Below are 19,041 nucleotides of genomic sequence, written 5' to 3'. Positions count from 1 at the left end.
CTGAGCCTTGGGGGACCCCACTTACCACCTCAGACCAGTCTGAGTATGTGCTGTTTATTACCACCCTTTGGACACGCCCTTTTAGCCAATTCCGTATCCAAGAGCAAAGCCTGCGGTCGATACCTGCAGACCTTATTTTATAAATTAAGCGCTTGTGGGGAACTGTATCAAACGCCTTGGCGAAATCCAGGTACACCACATCCACTGGTCTGCCCCTATCTAGCTCTTTCCATATGTGTCTGCAGAAGTGACAGGGCATGCACCACAGCTGTGTTCATTCACCTGGAGCAGCAGGATTTGTTCTTGTATGCTGTGACAGTAGATCTCTCTTAAGCCAATTCACTTATGTAGCACTAGGAGAGGGCAAAGCTAAAGGGCCATGCATACGAGCGGAATATCGGCGGTTCAATAGAAACAGTCCAAAATGTGTCCCGTGTGTATGGCAGCCAGTCCGACAGATAGTCTGGGTAGAGAGCAGAGCTGTGGGAGGGGTAAGGTCACTGCACTATAGGCTGCCTAAAGAAAACTACAGTTGGCACAGGGACAAAACCTGCACAAGGAGAGAAACCAGCAATGACCAGACTGGTCTTCATAAGGCACACAAAGATTCAAGGAATACACGTGCTTTACCTTTTCAAATATATGGGGGGGGGGGGGGGGCGTGGCTACCCTGCACGAGTATGGATGCTCAATACTAGAGCTCCGTCTAAGGCCAGGGATTCCCTGTGGCCGGGTTCTTCACTGCACAAAGCTGTGTATCACGTACCTGGAGATGAGCCTGACACTGTGAGGAAGGCCTCCCTTGCGCCTCCGACTCGGGACCCCTGATAGTGCAAACAGGGGACACCGGAGTGTAGAGTAGCACGAGCGCCTGGAGTTTTGCTTGAAGTGGACGATGGCTACTGGTGAAGGTTGCCAGAGAAGTCCGATGAGCAGGGTGTTGTGCAGGCAGCAGGTGCTGGAAGCAGGGTTTCCTGGATAACAGGAGGAGCTTCCCAGGCAGGACGGACGGATCTGGGAATGACAGAAGCGTAGTAAGACAAGCCGGGTCAGGAGCCAATCGGTAACGTATAAGCCAGTAGGAGCAGACAGGAAGAGTGGTCACGGGACAAGCCAAGGTCGGTGCAGGGGGAGATCAGAGAATCGTCAGGACAAGCCGGGTCTGGAACTAGGAACAAAGTGCAGGTAACAGGTATCCAAGGCTGAAGACAAAGCAGCACTGAACCTGTGTGCTGATCCAGCTTAAATAGTGCTCTTCCTTGATGAAAAGGGTGGAGCCAGGATTAGCCTGTGGGTTTAACTCATCCTCTGCCAGAGCTTTCCTGACATTGTGGAGCACAGCAAAATAGCGGCGGCCTGCAGGCACAGCGCACCCTTCTCACCCCGACAACTCCACTCAGGGAAAAGGGTCATCTACCTCCTCAGCCAGTAATGGCGATTCTTCTGGCTCCTCTACTCCCTCCACAAGAAGTTCAGCATAGGCATAGGCTTGCAGGGAGTCCCCAGGAAGGCAGAGTCCAGTCAGCAGCATGGAGGTAAGTCCTGCACAGGCCTCAAGCCCTGCAAATCAAAGTGACCCCTTTGCCGCATCCCCCACGTCTGGCCTACCAGTCTCAGACATAGTTCTTAAGGACATGCTTCTGTCCCTACGATCATCCCTCCACTCCAACATGCTCTCCTGCATCAATCAATTCAAATCTGACATCTATATCTGCAGTGTTTGTCTCCTTTAATACTATGGTTGATGCTCAAGCAGCCCAATCTGAAGGCATCATGCGGCTAAAAAACAAGGTGGTGGACCTGGAGGACAGATGCAGAAGAAACAATATTAAACTAAGAGGGGTTCCGAACTCGGTCCCACCTGACAAACTAATGCAATACGCTCATACCCTCTTTTCTACTTTGGTCCCATCTCTAACCCCACAAATATCCTCATTGATAGAATACACAGGCTTCCCAAGCCTTCCTGCCTCCCGCAGGAGGTTCCAAGAGATGAAAATCCACTTTTTTCACACGAAAAAAAAAAATACTTTCAGCTACTTGCCAGCTCAGAGGCCTCCCTGAACCCTATTCGTCAGTCCAATTGCTCCAGGATCATTCGCAACACACTCTCCATCATCGCAAAAACCTTACCACAGTGACAAAGGCCCTAAGAAACCACAAGATTCCACACAAGTGGAAGTACCCAACAACCTAACCCCTGGCTCCTGAAGGGCCTCCTCTCCACCTTTGCCCCCCCCCCCCCCCCCCACAGTTCCATCGCAGTGTACCTCTATCTGGGCACAGCCCTAACTATGGGCTGTTTTCTTAAACTTTCTTTTTTCTGGCGTTCCCCCTTCCCCAAGTTTTGTTTATTGCAGCAACTAGTGGATCTTGATAAGCAAGCTCGGCTCTACAATCCTACGCTACCTAAACATGCCTCACTTCGACTTCTCTGGCAACCAAATACCATCTTGTGTCCAGATCATCGTCAACTGGTTACTAAGCCTTACCAATGCCACTAAAATGTCTTTCTATAAAACGCTAAAAGCCTCAACCACCCCGCCAAGAGGTTCTGTCTATGGAAAGAAGCAACCATGAAACATGTGGATATTCTATGCGCTCAAGAAACTCACTTCCACAGACAAAAAACTCCTTAACTATCATACAAGGACTAACCACACATCTTTTTGTCAAGTGCACTCGAAAAGAAACAAGGAGTTCTCCTAGCCATAAACAGATCGGTAGATTTCCATCTTCAACACTCCATTTTGGACGACGAGGGAAGATATATAATTGTCACAGGAAAATATAACTCCATGCCTTTCACCATTGCTACCATCTACGCTCCTAACACACACCAAGTGCGATTTCTTCGAAAAATCTTCAGACTCCTCTCCCCCATCAGGTATGTTCAACTTTTGATTTTTGGAGACTTTAATGTGACCATGGGCGCTCACCTAGACTCCAACTCCACATCCAAAGCACGGCACCACTCTCCACGAGACCTATTCCATAAGGAGGGTGCTTACGATGTCTGGCAATGCCAGCGCGCCTGTGAAAAGGATTATGCTTTCTTCTCTTCTAGGCACCAATCATACTCTCATATTGACCTTTTTATAACTGCTCAGTGGCTTCTGCATAGGGTTTTCTCCTCCTCCATCCATTATATTATGTGGTCAGACCACACAGCTATTTCCAACGTGATTGAGGAGAAAGACCCCCTCCCTAGAGAGCTTTTAGGTGGAGGTGCAATGTTAAATTGCTACAAGACGGCCAAACTTATAAGATTGTGTCTCAGCATCTCTGGGAATTCTTCTCCCATAATATCTCTGTCTCAGATCTATTCACCTGATGGAATACCCATAAATCATTCATAAGGGAAATTTGCATCCAGCAAGGAGCAAGGTCTAAAAGACAATATACTCTCAAAATGAACACCCTGCTCTCAGAGATCCATGCTCATTAATCACAAAATAAAAAACCTCCCCACCTCCTCTATCTCATCATCTCTGGCCACCCTTCGGGGTAAACTGAGAGATCTACTGATGGAACAATTTGATAGACATCTTCACTCACTCAAACTCACATATTATGCTAACTCTAACAGAGCTGGTAAATACCTAGCCAACAGATTAAAAATTACTCAAGCTAAAACCAGAATACCTCACCTAATACACCCCGTCACTAAACATAAGATAAAGAACCCTCAAGCTATCGCAGATGAGTTTGCTAATTATTACGGTGAACTTTATAACCTTAGAGAAGATCCACATACTCCACAACCCTCCTTATCCGATATACAAAATTATCTGTCCAAACTTCAACTCCTATCTCTGCAAAAAGGAGCAATTGGCTGAACTCAACACTCCCTTTTCAGACTCTGAGATCTCTAACCTTATACACTCATTGCCCAAGGGGAAATTCCCCAGCCCTGACAGCTTGCCAAACGAGTAATATCAGTTGTTTACCCAGATCCTCACACCGCACCTTAACCTGGTGTTCACTACAGCGGCGCACTCATCCTGTTTTGCCCCGGAGATGCTGAGAGCACAAGTGGTCACCCTGCCTAAACCGGGCAAGGACCCCACTACCCCTGCTAACTTTTGTCTGATCTCTTTGTTGAATACAGATGTGAAGACGACAGAGGAAATCTGGCCACAGAGGACAGAGAAGGCGAAAGTGTTAAATAATTTCTTCTCTCCAGTCTTCACAAAATAATTAGGGGACTACACTAACCCAGCTTGTAATGCTAAACTAAATAATACATCTCAGGAAGTGCCCCATGTCTAACAGAGGATAGACTTAGAACTAAACTAGAGAAACTTAACCTAATTAAATCACCGGGACCGGATGGCTTGCACCCGAGGGTTCTTAAAGAGCTCAGCAAGACCATTATTCTTGATCTTTAAGGATAGTCTACAGACAGGTATGGTGCCAGCTGATTGGAAAAAATCCAACGTGGTACCAATATTTAAAAAAGGGCCGTGATATATCCCAGGTAACTATAGGCCGGTCAGCCTAACATCAGTAGTCTGCAAGATTTTGGAGGGGATGTTAAGGGACTACATACAAGACTTTAGTAATGAAAACTTGTGGGTGTGTTCCCGCTGTGTTCCTAAATGTGAGTGCCACATCCCAATATGAGAAGCATATTTTGGAAGATCCCCTTGGGGTGGGACTTTTTAGGTCACTCAGAACAAAAATTTGATTGAAAAAATAAAATTGATATATGATTTTATTTATTACACAAAAATATAGAAAAATAACATACAGAAATATATAGTAGAAAATATTAAAATTGGCAAAACTGGTGCGAATAAGAAGATGTGCATATACACTCAACCAACTATTCCATGTGGTCCGACGTTTCAAGGTAAAAACCTCTTCTTCAGGGACTTTAGTGGAAATAGTTTTTTATGGTTGAAGAACATATGGACACCAGTATTGTTTCGCCATCAAATAAAAACATGGATTTTTGAAGACACCCACAAAAGCTAGTAGTTGTTTTGTCTAAAGGGAAGAGGTTTAGTGCAAGCAGTAAGCCGAGGTAGTGTCAATAAGCATGCGATAATGCAAAATGTGCAGACTGGGGGCCCAGTGTCTCAACTGAAGTCCAATATAGCCTGAACAGATGGGCGGAGGCCAATCAACAAAGTGCTTATGACAAGATACCCCTCGGCAACCTTCCTCCTAGCAATGGATGTACCCATCCAGTACAGGAAGGTTGCCGGGGGGTATCTTGTCATAAGCACTTTGTTTTGCCAATTTTAATATTTTCTACTATATATTTCTGTATGTTATTTTTCTATATTTTTGTGTAATAAATAAAATCATATATCAATTTTATTTTTTCAATCAAATTTTTGTTCTGAGTGACCTAAAAAGTCCCACCCCAAGGGGATCTTCCAAAATATGCTTAGTAATGAAAACGGTATTATTAGTAGTAATCAGCATGGTTTCATGAAAAATCATTCTTGCCAGATCCATTAACCTTCTACGATGAAGTGAGCTGCCATCTAGATATAAGGAAGGCCTGTGAGTGTGGTGTATCTGGACTTTGCAAAGGCATTTGACACAGTTCCCCACAAGGACACATGGACCATAGGATGAGTACCTGGATAGAGAACTGGCTCCAGGGGAGAGTCCAGAGGGTGGTGATAAATGGGGAGTACTCGGATTGGGCGGGTGTGGAAAGTGGGGTCCCCCAAGGTTCTGTCCTGGGACCAATCCTGTTTAATTTATTCATAAACGACCTAGAGGAGGGGATATCTAGCACAATCTCGGTATTTGTGGACGATACTAAACTAAGCATGCCAATATCTTCTATGCAGGATGTGGAAACCTTACAAGCAGACCTGAACAAAATAATAGGGTGGGCAACAACATGGCAGATGAGATTTAATGTTGAAAAATGTAAAGTAATGCACTTGGGCATCAGAAACACAAAAGCAAGCTACTCACTAGGGGGGAAACCTCTGGGTGTATCTAAGATGGAAAAGGACCTGGGGTACTAGTGGACAGCAGGCTTGACAGTGGCATGCAATGCCAAGCCGCTGCAAGCAAAGCCAACAAAATACTGGCATGTATAAAAAAGGGGATTCACTCCAGAAATAAAGGAATTATTCTCCCACTCTACAAGACTCTGTTCCGGCCACATCTGGAGTATTCCATCCAGCTCTGGGCAACGGTCCTCAGAAAGGATGTGCTGGAACTGGAGAGAGTGCAGAGAAGGGCAACAAATATAATTAGGGGAATGGAGGACATCAGCTATGAGGAAAGACTACAAGCACTGAACTTATTCTCTCTGGAGAAGAAACGCTCGAGGGGGATATGATATCAATGTACAAATACTGTACTGGTGATGACCCTAGCATAAGGAACAAACTTTTCAGAGAAAGGGAATACAATAAGACACTTTTATTACTCCTATAAATTGTGAGTGTATTTCCTGGAGATGCTTTGATTGATTAAAGTAAATTTTATTGGAACGCACTGCACCGTTTGTTTTTTTGTGCTTGTTTACATATCCATATGGGAAGGACATCTTGAAGGACAAACCTTATCCACTTGCCTAAGCTTTACAGACCTCTGGACTAGAAGGGGTCCACTTAATCTGGTAAGTGGACTCATGTGTGGAGAAGAGGGCACGTGTGGATTTAAATTATCCGCCAATGTTCACCTGGGAGCACTTTTTGAATACTCAACATTTGCACAAGAAATTTCACAGTGGACACTTGCTTCTATTGAATTTTTGGTTATTTGGACACTGATTCATATTTTATATTGGACATTATATTTATATCATGTATTTATTGATCACTGGTTTTATTAGGAATATTTATTCATATCACTAGAGTTATATTTACACTGTATTCAGCGCTGTGTTTATTTATGTATTTATTATTTCTTCACTTGGTGATGAGCAGCAGCTGCAGTATTTAGTTTTTTATATATATATATTTTTTACATATGTGCAGGGTGGACCCTTTTGGGTCTTTTGGTTTCACAATAAGACACGTGGCCACTCACTAAAACTAGAGGAAAAACGGTTTAACCTTAAAATACGTAAGGGGTTCTTCACTGTCAGAGCAGTAGTATCAGCAGGGAGCATCGATAGTTTCAAAAAACTATTAGATGAGCACCTTAAAAACCACAACATACAGGGGTATACAATGTACGGTTAACAGCAAACACACACACACACATCATAGGTTGAACTGGATGGACTGATGTCTTTTTTCAACTTCACAAACTATGTAACTATGTAACGAGGAAGGTAAAAGCCAAAATGCTAGCAAAACGTCTGATGAAAGTATTGCCCGATCTGATTCAAAAAGACCAAATGGGGTTTGTCCCAGGCAGACAATCCTCAGACACAACACGGCATATCATCAATATTATACACTATGCAAATAGAAACCGAGCACCTTCTCTGCCTCTCTCGGTAGATGCAGAGAAGGCATTCGATAGAGTCCAGAAAATATATTAGGCGCAATATCTATTAAATGAAATTGTTAGTGAATTATTAATAATAATTAAGTATTATTTTAAATGGTGGATGATTCTTAATAATAATTATTTATATAGTATTTTAAATAGTGGATATTCAGTGAATAAAAACTAAAATCTCATGTGCAGCATATGAAAAAAGTGCTAGTGCAAGTATGTGCTAACATGAAGTGCCTGTGTTCCAATGAGATAATATATATCTATAAATGATAAATAATAATTATTAAATATTCATAAAACCCCCAACAAATATGTGTCAGTGAACAATTGATGTGATGCGGTAAAGCAAATAAATCAGAATATATACAGTATATATCTATCTATCTATATCTAATCTATATCTATATCTAATCTATATCTAATCTATATCTAATCTAATCTATATCTATCTATCTATCTATCTATCTATCTATCTATCTATCTATCTATCTATCTATCTATCTATCTATCTATCTATCTATCTATCTATCTATCTATCTATCTATCTATATATATATATATATATACAAAAATACAAAAATATTCTAAATATTTTTTGTGCACACAAAGTGCAGGTGCAAAAACCAGAAAGAAAAAAAAAAAGTAAAAAAAAATCTTATTAAAGTGCAATGCATAAAAAGAAAAAATATTCACCAGGTTAAATAATGCAATCTTAATTACAAAATTAAAGTTCAATTAAACATAGTCCATGTTGTAATCCTCCCGTGACAAAGGTGCCAATGTGCTGATTAAGACAATTCCAAAGTGCTCACCGTGTATCAGTGAAGATCCTTTCACCACAATAATCAATGCGCCTGGGTAAACTCACCAGATATTTTGCTGACAGGACACTTGAAGCGGGGCAGGACAGAAGTTCTATCGCAAATTGGGATAGCTCAGGCCACAGGTCAAGCCTGCACACCCAGTAGTCAAGGGGTTCATCGCTCCTCAGAGTGTCGATATCTGCAGTTAAGGCGATGTAGTCTGCTACCTGTCGGGCGAGTCGTTCTCTGAGGGTGGACCCCGAAGGGCTGTAGCGATGCGTAGGACTTAAAAAGCTCCGCATGTCCTCCATCAACAACACGTCTGTAAAGCGTCCTGTCCTTGTCGGCGTGGTCGTGGTAGGAGGAGGATTACTTTCACCTCTTCCCTTGTTAGATTCCCGTTGTGCTGTGACATCACCCTTATACGCTGTGTAAAGCATACTTTTTAACTTGTTTTGGAACTGCTGCATCCTTTCAGACTGCCGGTAATTCGGTAACATTTCAGACACTTTCTGCTTATAACGGGGGTCTAGTAGCGTGGCCACCCAGTACAGGTCGTTCTCCTTCAGCCTTTTTATACGAGGGTCCCTCAACAAGCATTACAGCATGAAAGACCCCATTTGCACAAGGTTGGATGCCGAGCTACTCATGTCCAATTCCTCGTCCTCACTGATCGCATTGAAGGTCTGTTCTTCCCCCCAGCCACGTACAACACCATGGGTACCAGATAGGTGACAACGAGCACCCTGGGATGCCTGCTGTGGTTGGTGTTCCTCCTCCTCAAAGCCACATTCCTCCTCTGACTCCTCTTCCTCAGACACCTCTTCCAGCATTGCCGCAGGTCCAGCAAGCGATGATAAGGCTGTTTCTGGTGGTGATGGTGACCACAACTCTTCCTCTTCCTCTTCACGCTCATCTACGGCCTGATCCAGCACTCTTCGCAGGGCACGCTCCAGGAAGAAAACAAATGGGATGATGTTGCTGATGGTGCCTTCGGTGCGACTGACTAGGTTTGTCACCTCCTCAAAAGGACGCATGAGCCTACAGGCATTGCGCATGAACGTCCAGTAACGTGGCAAAAAAATACCCAGCTCCGTAGAGGCTGTCCTAGCACCCCGGTCATACAAATTCTCGTTGACGGCTTTTTCTTGTTGGAGCAGGCGGTCGAACATTAGGAGTGTTGAATTCCAACATGTCGGGCTGTTGCAAATCAAGCGCCTCACTGGCATGTTGTTTCGCCGCTGAATATAGGAAAAGTGCGCCATGGCCGTGTAGGAACGCCTGAAATGGCCACACACCTTCCTGGCCTGCTTGAGGATGTCCTGTAAGCCTGGGTACTTATGCACAAAGCGTTGTACAATCAGATTCAACACATGTGCCATGCACGGCACATGTGTCAACTTGCCCAAATTCAATGCCGCCAACAAATTGCTTCCGTTGTCACACACCACTTTGCCGATCTACATGCTGTCTGACTGTGCCACTAGCTCCTTGCGATGACCTCCGCCTGCTTCCAACTTGTCTTCTCCTCCTCCTCCTCTCTGTCTCCCCATCTGAACTTTCCCCCTGTTCTTCTTCTCTTCGAGCAGGCACCCACATGACATCCACGGACACATCATCATCATCAGCCGCTTCACTTGTATTTGACAACTCAGCAAAGGCAGCAGCAGCAGGTACAACATCATCATCATCATCGTCATCACAACGTACGTCCATGTGTATAATGCTGCCTGACTGAGACATATCCCCGTTATCTACATCCTCTGGCACTAATGGTTGCGCATCACTAATTTCTTCCAACTGATGTGTAAATAACTCCTCTGACAGATCAAGTGAAGCGGCTGTGGTGCTAGTGTTGGTGGTGCCGGCGGGCGGGTGAGTGGTAAATTGAGAGGTGCCCGAAGCTGAGCTGGAGGAGGATGGTGCATCAAGGTTCCGAGCGGAAGCTGTAGAAGATTGGGTGTCCTGTGTAAGCCAGTCAACTATGTCCTCAGAATTTTTCGAGTTCAGGGTACGTGGCCTCTGAACACTGGGCATTATTCTAGGGCCAAAGGAAATCACAGCACCACGACCACGACCATGAAGGCCCCTGCGGGGTGGCCTGCCTCTGCCTGTCATTTTTTTTTTAGATTAGTGGTACTATGCGTGCAAGGTGCTGTGCCACCCTATATGAGTGTTGGGCAGTGGGTACAGTACAGTCTATGGACCTGACACTCACTGGCAGGCAACTGCAATTATATGACAGTGGAAAAAATAAATTATTTTTTTATCTGCAAGGTCCTGTGTCACCGTATATGAGTGGTGGGCAGTGGGCACAGTACAGTCTGTGGGCCTGACACTCACTGGCAGGCAACTGCAATTATATGACAGAGGAAAAAATAAATGATTGGTGTGCACACAGTACAGTCTGTCGGTCTGTGGCCTCTCACACACGGCGGGCAGGCAACTGCAATATATATATATATATATATATATATATATATATATATATTAAAAATAAAAAGCAGACTGATGTACCAGCCCTAAAAAGGGCTTTTTGGGGTGCTGTCAGGACACTGTCCTTACAGCAGGAGTGGACACAGAACACTGGCCTAACTAACAATTTCCCTATTAATTCAGCAGCAGCAGCACTCTCCCTGCTCTAACTAACACTGCAGCTTCAGAATGAATCTAAGATGGATGCTGTCCTTGCTTTTTTATAGGAAGTGGGAGGGTCTGGGAGGGAGGGTATGCTGATTGGCTCATGATGATGCTTTGTTGTCCTTAAATTGGGCACTTAGTCAGAGGGAGGATCTACCTCGAGAACAGAAAGTATTCATTGGTAGGGCTTTAGACTTTTGTCTGAGCCATAACTATTTTTGGCATCAAAGTAGGTTCTACAGTCAAAAAACAGGTGTTGCCATGGGCGCCAAATTTGCCCCCAGCCTGGCAAATTTGTTCATGTCGGAGTGGGAGGACAAGTTTGTCTATAACCAGGTACGGCATGAACTCAGGCTATATAAGCGCTTTATTGATGACATCATTTTCATCTGGCAAGGGGCAGAGGAGGATTTGGTGTCCTTTATGGAACACCTAAATACCAACCACAATAACATTAAGTTGGATTTCCATCATAGTCCTGACGAAATCAATTTCCTGGATGTCACTATTAAAAGAGAAGGCAATAGATTAACCACGAAAGTGTACTTCAAAATGACAGACAGGAACAGTTATTTGGCCATCCAAAGTGGACACCACCCTAACTGGCTTAGGAATATTCCTAGGGGCCAGTTCACCCGAGTCAGGCGGAACTGCACTTCTGTAAATGACTACATGGAACAAGCAGCAGTTTTGAGGGATAGGTTTATGGCCAAAGGCTATGATGAGACCAACTTAAATAAAGAAATCACCAGAATTGGGAATGCCCCCAGACCATTAAGACCTGCGGCTAAACCTGTTAGGTTGGATGATGATCCTAAACAATGGAGCTTCTTGTCAGATTTTTCTAACGACTACAAAAAGGTAGAGGAAATCTTTAGACACCATTGGCCTATATTGCAGATGGATAGAACATTATGTTCAGCTTTACCAGCTAAACCATCATTTATATATAGGCGAGCCCCAAATTTTGGTGACCAAATTGTAAAGAAAGTACTAGACCCTCCCAACGTCTCCTTCCCGAACATGAAGGGGTCTTTCACCTGTGGAAGATGTAGAGCCTGTTCATTTACACCGACCAATTTCAGGAGGAGGGACTCTTTCATGGTTCGAGCTATCAATAAATCCTTCAAAATCAAAAGCTTAATTACTTGTGACACCACACATGTGGTCTATGGACTGATGTGTCCCTGTAATTTAGTTTATATCGGCCGTACTAAGCGGGCCCTAAAAGTTAGAGTAGGTGAGCATATCACCAACATTTTGAAAGGAAATCGCGACCACAATGTGTCCGCACATTTCCGCCAATTCCACCAGAGGGATCCTAGAAGCCTCCACTTCTGGGGCATTGAGCGAGTTACCCCGTCGTGGCGGGGGTCAAATTGGGTGAGGGAATTATCCAAATGTGAGACCAAGTGGATTTTCCTCACCCAGGCCCTCGCACCGACGGGGTTAAATATAGAGTTAGACTTGAATTGCTATATTAGCGATTCATGATCTTGCCTTTTCCATTTACTCCTATAATGGTACTGGAGTATGATTGATTTGTCTCAATTTATATTTGGGATTCCATTGGTGTGCTTTTTTAATATGCTTTTTATATGCTTTTTATCATTTCTAATAGACATTACATTGGCACCTTCACTATGGGGGCACTGATTAGTGCAATGTAGATGGTTGTTGCATTTTTAATGTTTACCATGATTACCTGTTTTTTATGCAGAATGTTACTGGCAATGCTCTGCAGATCCATATCGGCATGGGGTAGAACTCCAAGAAATAACAATGTTATCCTTTTCACCATATTATAGTATCTGGATTGTTATTTATATTTCAGTGCCAAAGTGAATCTTTATGATATGGCAGGTTTCCCTATTGTTGTTATTGATGTCAGAAGTTCCGCAATGCGGGGTGCTGGTTCACTTCCGGTTTACTTACCTCATTGCCGATTGGACGCAGAGCGTTCCAGCAGGGCTATTTAGATGCCGGATGTTGTCGTTCAGGTCACACCTCCAGTTGAAGTCGGACATGACGAAACCGGTCGGGGCGTGACCTGACGACACATCCGACATCACGGGACACGGTAGAGGAGCTACCCGGAAGGGACTGGGCTGGCGTGGAGTTAGCCCAGTACACTGGACGAGATAGGCTTCCTCTCTGACCGGAGATATGATATTCAATGCCTACCCATATGCTTTTACATGTGAGTGCAAAATTTTTATGTTTTAATAAAGCAAGTGTTTTGATGGTACTTCACTATTTGGAGCCCTTCTCTTTTTCCATAATACCATTACATTGAGGAAAGTGTGTGGAGGATACTTTTATGCGGCAGTGGTGAAGAGACTCTGGTCTTCCATGCGTGTATTCCCTACATCTGTATGGTATCCCTGCTCAGTTTGCTCTGGTGTGAGAACACTTGAGCATCGTTTTCTGGTGAGTTGCCATTTCTGCTATCTATCGGTGTGACACCTGGTGGTGGATGGTGATCCATTTATATACTTCACGCACTCCTGGATTTATGGACTTTTAAGGACATTGCTTTTCTCTACATGTTTTTGAGTGTTTATCAAGCAGTATCTTTGACAAGCATGCTTTTTACACTTTAAGTCATCTAATAGTGATTTTATGCGCTACTTCTTTTCCATTTTTGTACTTCCAAATATTATCCAGTATTTGTTTAAGTAGCAGCAGTGTTTCCATACTATAGCAGTCAAGTGACTGACTCCTCCTAAAGCGCAAAGATATTTGGACTTGACAGTTGGTGTCTAAGTTTTTATATATATATTTGATTATGCTGATTGGCTGGAATGTGTCTGCTGACTGTGAGGTACAGGGTCAAAGTTTGCTCAATGATGAAGTATAGGGGGCGGGACGAACATCGCATATGTTCGCCCCCCGTGGCGAACGCGAACAAGCGATGGTCGCCGGGAACTGTTCGCCGGCAAATAGTTCGGGACATCTCTACTCCTTATCTCCCATTTGCAAGAAACTAGATCACACAGATCAAATTCATCTAAACATTCCTCTCGGTCATACAGATCATCGTGCTCAAGAAGCGACAGATTACTAGAGGCCCGCATAAATGCAGAGCAATCCAAAGCCAGACGTTCCTTCACTGAAAAAGAAGCTCTTGAAAGAGCAGATGCAGAGGCCAAGAGGGCTGAAGCAGAGGCTCGAATAAAGATTCTTGAATCAGAGATGGAAGAGGAAATTGCATTAGCTAAAGTAAAACTACTTGAGCAAGCATTGAGCCAAGATCTTGATCCAGTCTGCTTGCCACCACAGGAGATAGAAGATCCAGCTGATCGCACCAGTGACTATGTAACATAGTAACATAGTTAGTGAGGTTGAAAAAAGACATCAGTCCATCCAGTTCAACCTATGATGTGTGTGTGTGTTTGCTGTTAACCGTACATTGTATACCCCTGTATGTTGTGGTCTTTAAGGTGCCCATCTAATAGTTTTTTGAAACTATCGGTGCTCCCTGCTGATACGACTGTTTGCGGAAGAGAATTCCACATCCTTACTGCTCTGACAGTAAAGAACCCCCTACGTACTTTAAGGTTTTAGAGGCCTTTCCTCTAGTTTTAGTGAGTGGCCACGTGTCTTATTGTATTCCCTTTCTCTGAATAGTTTGTTCCTTATGCTAGGGTCGCCAGTACAGTATTTGTACATTGATATCATATCCCCCCTTAATTGTCTCTTCTCCAGAGAGAATAGGTTCAGTGCTTGTAGTCTTTCCTCATAGCTGATGTCCTCCATTCCCCTAATTATTTTGTTGCCCTTCTCAGGAAGGATGTGCTGGAACTGGAAAGAGTCCAGAGGACCGGTGCCCAGAACTGGACAGCATACTCCAGATGTGGCCGGAGTTTACCATTCCTCCCTAGGTGCTCCTTGTGACCACTGCGTGGACATGGCTTCTTGGGGTAGACGGGACTAATAGTGGGGATTGATAGGACCACTGGGACGCAGGGGGGCTCATACTCCCTTGTACACCGCACCACGTCAAGTGGCCCTGCCTACATCCTTTTACTTTTTTCTATCCATTGGTGCAACACAAGTGGGCCCCATGAATGGGTTTGATTTAACGGCTGCACAGATATCCATTTTACCATCCTTTGACGCTTTGTCGCAAGGAGTTATGCACATGCATCCTGCCGCTTGGATGTTGATGTGGTGATTGTATGGTTGTGTACATTTTCCCTGAAGAAGGAATTTTCAAATTCCAAAACATGTTGGATACACTTACCTGTTTCAAGAACCTCTGATCTGCATTCCTCACCAGGATATGTGTAATATTTATTGAATGTCTACATCACCTTGTTCTTCAATATTTTATCTCTCTATATATGTGATTTGTGATTTTAAATGGATTAATAAATGTTAATTCTTACATACTTTTTCTATACGTTCTTTACTATATTCATTATCTCCAGCCTGGTCCACCTAAATTCCCCAGGGACACTGTTTTTTGCTTCTTATCTGGATAATTAAAGTCCCCCATTATAATGACATTTCCCATCCTTGCTGCCAATCCTATCTGTAAAAGGAGGTCCGCCTCCCCCTCCTCCCTCAGGTTGGGGGGCCTATAGCATACGCCCAATATTACCTTCGCCACAGTGCCTTCCCTTTGAAGTTCTACCCATAGGGTTTCTGCCTCGTCCATAGGTCCATTATTAATATCATCCCTCATATCTATCTGTACTCTGTTCTTAATATACAGACATACCACTCCCCCCTTTTTTACCTTCTCTATCCCTGCGATAAAGGGAATACCCCTGAATGGTCGCCATCCAGTCATGAGAGCTGTCGAACCAATTCTCAGTTATTCCCACAAAATCTAAGTCCTCCTCAAGCATCAGCAGCTCCAGCTCTCTCATCTTGTTGGCCAGGCTTCTGGCATTGGTATACAACCCTCGTAATTTTGGCCGTTTACATATATCCTCATAAGATGTTTTTAGGCTGCTCTTGTGATTTTTTCCCCATACCCACCCTGGGTTTTGGAGCTCCGAACACCCTACCGTTAATGTCCCCATTTGTGCCCTCTGAATCTTGCTTTCCACTGGCTAATTCTACATCTGTACCCTCCCCCCATCACCTAGTTTAAAAGCCCCTTTAACTTTTCGGCCATCTTCTCACCCAGTACGGCTGCACCCTCCCCATTTAGGTGCAATCCGTCCCTACCATAGAGCTAGTGGCCGACTGAGAAGTCGGCCCAGTTCTCCAGGAACCCAAAACCCTCCTTACTACACCAGCTCCTCAGCCACTTGTTAACTTCCCTAATCTCCCACTGCCTCTCTGGTGTGGCTTGAGGTACAGGTAGTATTTCTGAAAATACTACCTTGGAGGTCCTACTCCTCAACTTAGCGCCTAAGTCCCTGAAATTGTTTAGGACTCTCCATCTTCCTCTACCTATGTCATTGGTACCCACATGTACCATGACAGCTGGGTCTTCCCCAGCCCCACCCAATAATCTGTCCACCCGATCCGCGATGTGCTGAACCCGAGCGCCCAGTAAACAACAGACTGTTCGGCGCTCACGGTCCTTGTGACAGATTGCACTGTCTGTCCTTCTAATGATTGAGTCCCCTACCACCAACACCTGTCTTTCCTTTCCCTTTCTCCCGGCCTCACTGGAGGAGTTCTTCCCCTGGCAGCTAGGGGCTTCGCTCTGCTCCAGCAATGCTGGTCCCTGACTGGTTTCCCCAACATCACGCAACGGGGCATATCTATTGGGGTGCTCCAGCCCAGGACCGGCCTCCTTGCCTTGTCCCCTTCTACCCCTCCTAACTGTCACCCCTCTACTCTGCTCTGATGCCTGCACCTCCAATACTCTGCCCACCTCTGTGCAGGCCCCTGCCTGCGCCTGACAGTTACGATCCCAGCTCTCCCTCGGTATGGACATTTGGCTCAGTGTTGCCAGCTGCTTCCCTAGATTCAGGACCTGAGCTTCCAGGGAAGCAACGTGCTTACATTTTGCGCATTTGTATTCGCCCTCGATCGCATGATCGAGGAACGCATACATATCACAAGATGTATACCGAGTCGCATCTCCACACCCGCCGGGCATTGTACCTACTAATCTAATCTAATGGGGATTCAGTAATTTAAATCTATCCTGTGTGGCTGTTTCCTGGCTTCCTAACTCTACCTTCACACCCTCTGGCACTCCGCTACACTCACTTAACACTCAGTCGCACAACACTCACGGTCGCACTACACTCACAGCTGCACCACACTCACAGCTGCACCACACTCACAGCTGCACCACACTCACAGTCGCACCACACTCACAGTCGCACCACACTCACAGTCGCACCACACTCACAGTCGTACAACACTCACAGTCGCACAGCCCAGTCAGTCGCACAACACTCACAGTCGCACAACACTCACAGTCGCACAACACTCACAGTTGCACAGCACTCAGTCGCACAACACTCAGTCGCACAACACTCACAGTATCACAGCCCAGTCAGCCGCACAACACTCACAGTTGCACAACACTCACAGTCGCACAACACTCACAGTCGCACATCCCGGTCAGTCGCACAACACTCAGTCGCACAACACTCACAGTCGCACAACACACACAGTCACACAGCCTGGTCAGTCGCACAAAACTCACAGTCGCAAAACACACACAGTCGCACAGCCCGGTCAGTCGCACAACACTCCCAGTCCCACAGCCCGGTCAGTCGCACAGCCCGGTCAGTCGCACAACACTCACATTCGCACAACACTCAAAGTCACACAGCCCAGACAGTCGCACAGCCCGGTGAGTCGCACAACAGTCAGTTGCAGAGCAGTCAGTCGCAGAGCAGTCAGTTGCAGTCGCAGAGCACAGTCCCTAGCTAGTCCCTCTGGTTCCCCCCACCAGCTGCCAAACAGCTGATTAGTCACCTACTCACGTGCTGCTGTTCCAGGTCACCAGCTCACTCCCAGTCCTTCAGCCCCCCTGACCGACCTCCGCTGCCGCTGCCGTTCGTTGGTCCCAGGTGTCACAGGCTTCCCCCCAGGAGGTCTCCCACATGTCTCCCCCCGCAGCTCCTTCACACACACACACACACACTCACAGAGCTGCACACGCTGCCCACACACACAGCTTCCGGTCTCTCCTCTCAGCGCCTCCCCTGCACGTCCGGCTCACAGCTCATAGCATTCCTCCTCACACTCCTCCTCACAGCTCAGGATGGGACAGGATGTACTGGAACAGTTATCTACACCACCCCCAGTATGCAGTACCATCTAAGCCGAAACACAGAAACCTCCAAGTCGACTCCACCTTCAGTGCCAGTGCCACTCACAGCGCCTGAGCAACCCGATGGCATTCACCCAGATGTGCCTTCTCAAGGACAGTTATTACAGCAAAAAAGGCTATCAGGTGTTTCCTGGCCTACCCCCACAGCTCAAGCAGTCATCACAATCTACCGAGGCTACATCACAGCTCAACCCTGGAGCAACATCATTCTACCCGGAAGCATCTCACCCTTTCACGCCGCGCAGCCTACACTCCCCGGCGGCATCACAAGTTGTTGTGGCAACAAGTAGTGAGAAATCAGATATGTCTGAGTTTGTCAGGTTTATGGTGAGCAGAGAGCTAATTAATACAAGTCTCTCAAAATTTGATGACCGTGCAGAGAGCTACAGAGCTTGGAAGGCAACCTTCAAGGCCGCCATTGCCAACCTCAACCTAACCGCAGAGCAGGAGCGAGACCTCCTGATCAAATGGCTGGGCCCAGGCTCCACAAATCTTATCAAGAGCCTAAAAACTGTCTATGTGGGACAAACAGAAGCAGGTCTCGCTGCCGCCTGGCAGAGACTCGAACGTACCTTTGGCAGTGCAGAAGCAATAGAGAATGCCCTATTCAAGAGACTGCAGAACATCCCAAAGATCAATCTTAAGGATGTCCATAAGCTTCAGGATTTGAGTGACGTGCTCATGGAACTAGAGCTTGCCAAAAGAGACCCTCGTCTGATCAGGCTATGGTACCTGGATACAGCCCATGGAGTGAACCCAATTGTCGTGAAGCTACCATACAGTCTGCAAGAAAAGTGGGCGGCATCAGTTTCAAGGTACAAAAGGGTGCATGACATCACCTTTCCCCCATTTATTCATTTCTGCAGATTCATTGATGAACAGTCCCAGATGAGGAATGACCCAGCCTCG

Source organism: Pelophylax lessonae (assembly GCF_965119305.1).
Source record: "Pelophylax lessonae genome assembly, chromosome: 5".
NCBI lineage: Eukaryota > Metazoa > Chordata > Amphibia > Anura > Ranidae > Pelophylax > Pelophylax lessonae.
The sequence above is the reverse complement of the archived record's forward strand: the minus strand, read 5'-3'. Positions refer to the sequence as shown.